Source organism: Dasypus novemcinctus, chromosome X (genome assembly GCF_030445035.2).
Source record: "Dasypus novemcinctus isolate mDasNov1 chromosome X, mDasNov1.1.hap2, whole genome shotgun sequence".
In the NCBI taxonomy this organism is placed as follows: Eukaryota; Metazoa; Chordata; class Mammalia; order Cingulata; family Dasypodidae; genus Dasypus; species Dasypus novemcinctus.
Window position 1 is genome coordinate 175,726,308 of NC_080704.1, and position 5,962 is coordinate 175,732,269.

At 44.7% G+C, this 5,962-nt stretch overlaps 1 long non-coding RNA gene across 2 annotated transcripts; it reads right to left on the minus strand.

Moving 5' to 3' along the window:
- Nucleotides 1-393: 393 nt before the first annotated feature.
- LOC111762941 (uncharacterized) lies at nt 394-2,607 on the minus strand. Of its 2 annotated transcripts, XR_002795936.3 has the most exons (3): nt 2,567-2,607; nt 908-1,092; nt 394-719 (listed from the first exon to the last, which is right to left on the minus strand). It is a non-coding gene; the product is annotated as an uncharacterized lncRNA (long non-coding RNA). The 2 variants fall into 2 exon arrangements; XR_009184311.1 differs by lacking the exon at nt 2,567-2,607 and having other exon boundaries at nt 908-1,320.
- Nucleotides 2,608-5,962: the final 3,355 nt, after the last annotated feature.

Genomic DNA, 5,962 nt, shown 5'->3' on the forward strand with positions numbered 1-5,962 from the left:
AGGGCGAGGCTTAAACTCTGTCAGAAGTCAACCATCACCAATGGAGGCGGATTCTGTTACATACTGCCAATCCACACACAAATAACAAAACGTTTCCCCTCCCCATGGTTTCTGGCAATCTAACCCTTGATGTCACCTTGCTCTTTCTCTCCTCTCCAAAATATACAAACACCAAGTCTTTTTCTGCTTGTTCAGGGACTCAAGTTTGAAGGAGGAATTTTTCTTCAATACTCAATCCTGACTCAGTGCTGATCCCCAGTGTCTGGATGGTCTGCCCCGAACCCTTCAGGAGCCCACCTCCCTTCCTCCTCACACACCTGACTCTTCTCTTCCTTCCTCCTTTCCCAACATCAGAGAACCCACAGTGAGACACTTACAGCTCCCGCAAAGAGAAATTTTTCACAACTTGTTTATTTTAACTTTATCACTATAAGTGTACCCTATTGTGTATGACTCATTATCTATTCACATGTCATTTTCTCTGGGGTCTCTTCTCTAGACACACTGGGTAATTCAAGGCCTCTGGGCTCTACGAGGCACAGGGAATTACTTGGACTGGCAGAGTTTTCCGGAGTTTCTTCTTTATGGTTTGTTCTAATCTGACTCTTCTTCTTTTTCACCCTGTGATAGATGACCAATATTTCAAGAGGTTTTTTTGTGCTATGCTTTTCTGAAATCTGTTGAAGGATGAGGTTTGCCCTCTCGATCATCTTCTTTTCCTGGTAGAAAAAGAGTGAGCCCAGGAGGGTATTAGTTTGGGAGGGAGTGGATAGGACATGGATGGTAAGGGGGCTTGTAATCAGGGGTGAGTGCTGAGGATGGGTTTATACCAGGCGAGGACAGTGGGAACGATGGGGTGGGGATTCAATCCGGAAGAAAAGGAGGAGGATGAGTAGGGTTATCTGACCTTGTTACTTTCTCTGGTCTTCATTAAATTGTCCGTCTCCTCTGTCCCTCCAGTGCATGTGGTTGATTCTTCTGTGCTCATGATGGGGTTTTCATTATCTGTTTCAGGCTCATCATTTTTACTGGTCAATTGTCCCATGGTGTACACAATAGTGGCCTCCCGCACTGCTCCTGACCTTCCTATATCTAAGTACCCAGGACAGGGAAAAACCACACCTTCAGCTTTGCGTGTCAGCAAGGTCTTCTCCCCAGCCAATGGTAGTCCAGGATGGCAGAGACATCATAAAGCAGCATTACTTAGCGGGGGCAGGGAGGGGATGTGGGAAATGCCAAAGTGCTTTGGTTAGAGAAAGGGGGAATTTCACCAGTACTTCCTCAAAAGTCTTCCAAAGGGACCTGTCACCTCTCCTTATCCCCCTGGGCTCAACTGTGGGTAGTTCACATGGCAGAGAGAGGGTGTTTCCCTCCAAACCTTTTCCATTGGCCACCCCCGTTCAGTGGTACATTCTGTTCTCTTCCATTCTTCACCATCTCCTAGAATTTTGGTAGTTTCCCATAAAACCCCTTTGAGCTACTGTGGTTCTATTTAGGTCTCAGTGATGATGTGAATCTTCCCACTTCCCTCCAACAATGGTCTTAAAGACCATTCACTACTTGGTTTACCATCAGGCAACTTGTCCAGTGTATGTGTGTGTGTGTGTGCGTGTGTGTGTGTGTGCGTGTATTTATCTGTATGTCTGTGCGTGTAGTTACTGGGTATATTTTGTGGGGAGGGACTTTCATCCTGATCATATTGATAGATTTCTTCTTCCAGAGAGCTTCAGATCAGTATTGGTAAAGTTATGGGCCTGCCCCCTTGCCCATGGCTGAATTAACATCTGGGCTGTGCCTCAGGGCTCTCAAGGGTGTTTTCCCTATGACTCTGAGGATCAGGATCTCTTCTGGAGACAGAGGTATAGCTAGCAGATGCAACGTGGCACTCAGAGGTCACAATCCTTTCCAAAGTCCTAGGATTGTGACCTCTGAGTGCCACGTTGCATCTGTTCTTCCTACACATGAGTGAGGAAGACCTAATGGACCCATGCTTTGCATAGGGTATTGGTCTTTCCCTTGAGCTCTCTAGAGAATGGTGTGAAGACCGATTTGACTCACACCACCAGAGGTTACAAGGTAAAAGTTGTTAGCTTCAGCGTAGTGTCAGGGAAAGTTTATCCTGGAATTGAGACACACGATTCAATCTGTCCTTTGTAGATTAGTCAGGGCTTGAGCACATGATACCTGGGTACTTTAAAGATACTTCCAATTCCATAATGCTGTCCCTAAATACCATATTTCTAGCTTCAAGTGGTTAGTCTATGAGAGAGGTTAGTTAGAACTCAGCAAATGTAACATAAAATCTCACAGTCCAAAGCACAAGCTAGCCAGCAGGTACTACCTCATAGTGAATGCTCTTCAGCAAAAGAGCTGCTGATCAAGACAAAGACAAAGAAAGACTCCCAGTGATGGTGGACAGTGCTTAGATATCCTCTCATAGCGCCAATCGTTATGGACAACCCACAGAAGGAGGATGGGATCCCATCCAAAATCCGTTCTGGATGTCAAGACGGATGATGTCTTATGCATCATGTACGAAGAGAGTATGAAATAAATGACTACTCACATGAGGCTTCCTTGGAACGGCAGTTTTCCCATCAGCTACAAGATTGTGATATCTTGAGAGCAGGGAAACAAGACTGGCTTGGCTTTTATGGGGATGCCTGGGTGAGGTTGGGGTAAGTGCTCTTGCATGTGAGCTAGGGATTGTTTGGTTTGAACTTCCTGCCGGCCCTAATGCAGGGAGCATCTGGGCTTTCTTATCAGCTTGCCCAGATATTGACATAAGGGGAAGAGGGAAGGGTGAGCCTTAAAAGCTGTCAGAAATCCAACATCAAATACAGAGTCAGACACTTTGTTACAGAACTTTAATACACCAGTGTTACGCATGTGCAAGATGAATGATCCACCATTTAAAAATTTCATAACCCTTACAACCAAGGTTCTTATATTGCCTTTGGTTTCAACTACTTTCATGGGATCAGAAATTCTCAAATTATTGTCCCTTCAATATTATTTAGGTTTGTTTAGAATTACTTTGGTCCATCAATAGATCAACTGTGCAGAAAGACTGCCAACTTCATCAAGTCTGAGACTTGGTCTACAGGAATGCAGTGCTAGTTGCATTATTATCTGCTAAATGATGTGGGGGATTCTTATACCTCCTCTACCCCTGCTGATTACTCGGGCACACATAGACCCAAATAATAGCTACAAATAACATTTATTGAACAGGAATCATGCTAAGTATTCATATCCTTCTTTAATCCTTATCCCGAATCCCTTGAGGACATTTTTTCCCCAGCACTGCCAAGACTCCTGAACCCATTTCTCTTGCAATTGCTGAAGCATAAAAGAACACGAGGAAGAAATGAGATGTGGAGGCGTTTTTGGGACTTGGAGTTGTCCTGGGTGATGCTGCAGGGACTGTTACCAGACATTGTATGTCCTCCCACGGCCCACTGGATGGAACGTGGGAGAGTGTGGGCTATGATGTCGACCATTGACCATGAGGTGCAGCGGTGCTCAGAGATGTATTCACCAACTGCAATGAATGTCTCATGATGATGGAGGAGATGGTTGCTATGGGCAGAGGAGTAGGGTGAGGGCGGTGGGGGGTATATGGGGACCTCATAATTTTTTAATGTAATATTAAAAAAATAAAGACAAAAAAAGAAAAGTTGAAGATGAGAATCTCAAAGCAACCCTGAAGATTTCTCTTGATAAGAAAATATGTATCCTTTTTTTAAGGAGGCCACACACTCCAGTTTCTCTTGGACAGTGTTGGCCTTTAACAGTTTTTATAGTATGCCCATTCACACTTGTATTAGTTAGGCAAAAGGGTGCTGATGCACAATACCAGAAATCTGCTGACTTCCTAATGAGTATTTATTTGGCGTAGAAGATTACAGGTTGGGGTAGAAGCTTACACTTCTCCCCTCCTATCTTATTCGTGGCCAGGGATGGAATTACAGGTGTCTGTGTGGGCTGAGAGCACTTGCAGTTCCCCATAGAGGCTGGTGCAGGTCCCCCAGCTTCCTCCCTACCAGAGTTGGGGTGGGAGCTTAAGCTAGAACCGCAATTCCATCTGGGAGGAAAGAAGGTGATCCCTACCTTCACTGTGATTTTCAATCAGGCCTGCTTCCCCTCGTGCCGGGGGTGGAAGAAAGATGGACACTACCAGCCTCTTTTTGATTTTGACGAGTTCAAACTTCGACAGTTCTTAGGATTATACTTTAACCAGCTAAATGACAAAACAGTAGCTGAAGTCTGTGCCTGACCATCTCCTCCTCCCCTGCTTTTGGAAATGGAGCTTCCACCTCCAGCCACAGGACAGCTCCCAAGGAGGCTTGTGCTACCACTGGAGGATGGGCACTGGCCTCTGTGGTGTGGAGTGCTCTACTCACGAATTTTCACTGTACATGGGCAGTCTCTTCCCTTCATTCTTTCAAGGATGTTACAGGATGGTCTTCTGGTCTCCCGGACTCATCAAACAGGTGCTTTAGATAGCTCTGTTTAGATTACTGACTGACCTGTAGCATGAGCTGATTCTTGGAGTTGTTTAATCTGCCACCATCCTTTGCCCTGGCCAATTTATTTTTGTCAAGACTGCCAAAACCCCTTGATTGGGAAGAATACACTCTTCGACAAAAGGTACTGGGAGGACTGAATATGCATATTAAAAAAAAGTAAAACAATTGAAAACTTATCTCACACCTTGTACAATATTAAATCAAACTGTAGGAAAACCTCAAGTATAAAAGCCAGGAGTATAAAATACTAGAAGAAAATGAAGAGAAGCATCTTCAGGATCTTGTCTTAAGAAATGGTTTTTCGGACTTTGCAGCCAAAGCACAAGCATCAGAAGAGCAAAGAGATAAATGGGACCTCCTAAAAATTAAAAATTTTTACTTTGTCATGAAAATGAAAAGATGACATACTCAGTAGGAGAAAGTCGTTGAAAAGCATATATCCATTAATGTTTTAATATCCATAATATATAAAGAAACCCTACAATTCAAAAATAAAAGATAACCCAATTAAAAATACACAAAAGTTTCAAATAAACATTTCTACAAAGAGGAAATTCAAGTGGCTAAAATGCACATGAAAATTTGCTCAACATGACTACCTTTTAAGGAAACGCAAGTCAAAACCATGAGACATTATTTAACACATACGAGAATGGCTACTATTAAAACATAGAGAATTACAAATATTGAAGAGGATTTGAAGAACTAGGAACACGCCTTCACTGCTGTTGGGAAGGTCACTGTGGAAAATAGTTTTGCAGTTCCTCAGGAAGCTAAATTTAGAACTTCTGTATATATTCGTCAAAGGGGTGCTGATGCAGAATACCACAAACTGGTTTGTTTTTATAAAGGGGATTTATCTGGGGTAGGAGCTTACAGATACCAGGCCACAAAGCTAAGTTACTTCCCTCATCAAAGTCTGTTTTCACGTGTTGGAGCAAGGTGGCTGCCTAGGTCTGCGCGGGTTGAGGCTTCCGGGGTTGCGATGGTGTAGGTCGCCACGGAAACAGCGAAGTTCCCATTCTGGATGGAGGGCTCATAGCAGTGACCCTTCTCAAAGGCTGAGCAGGGGGTGATCCAAAAGAGAGGCAGCCCCTCAAATGAGTCGGGGGACATCCCTCCCAGCAGGGCGTGGAAGCCATGGTTAGCTCTGAGGAACAGAGGCCCAGACCAGGCTCGCCAGGACCAGCGACATGCCCAGGCCCCTCGGGCCATTCACGGGGCTTCTGGGGGCCTCATTTTTCTCATCTCTACAATGGGAACAAGAACCTCTGCCCTCTCAGCCCTGCAGAGCTGTATTACCTCAATTCCTCTCCGTATCAAAACGCCTCCTTCCCATGTGCCAGAGCCCCATTTCTGGACGCCTGCTTTCCTAATACTGTCAGTCCGTCTGGGAGAAAGGGCAACATTTTGTGGGGAAGGCAGAATGG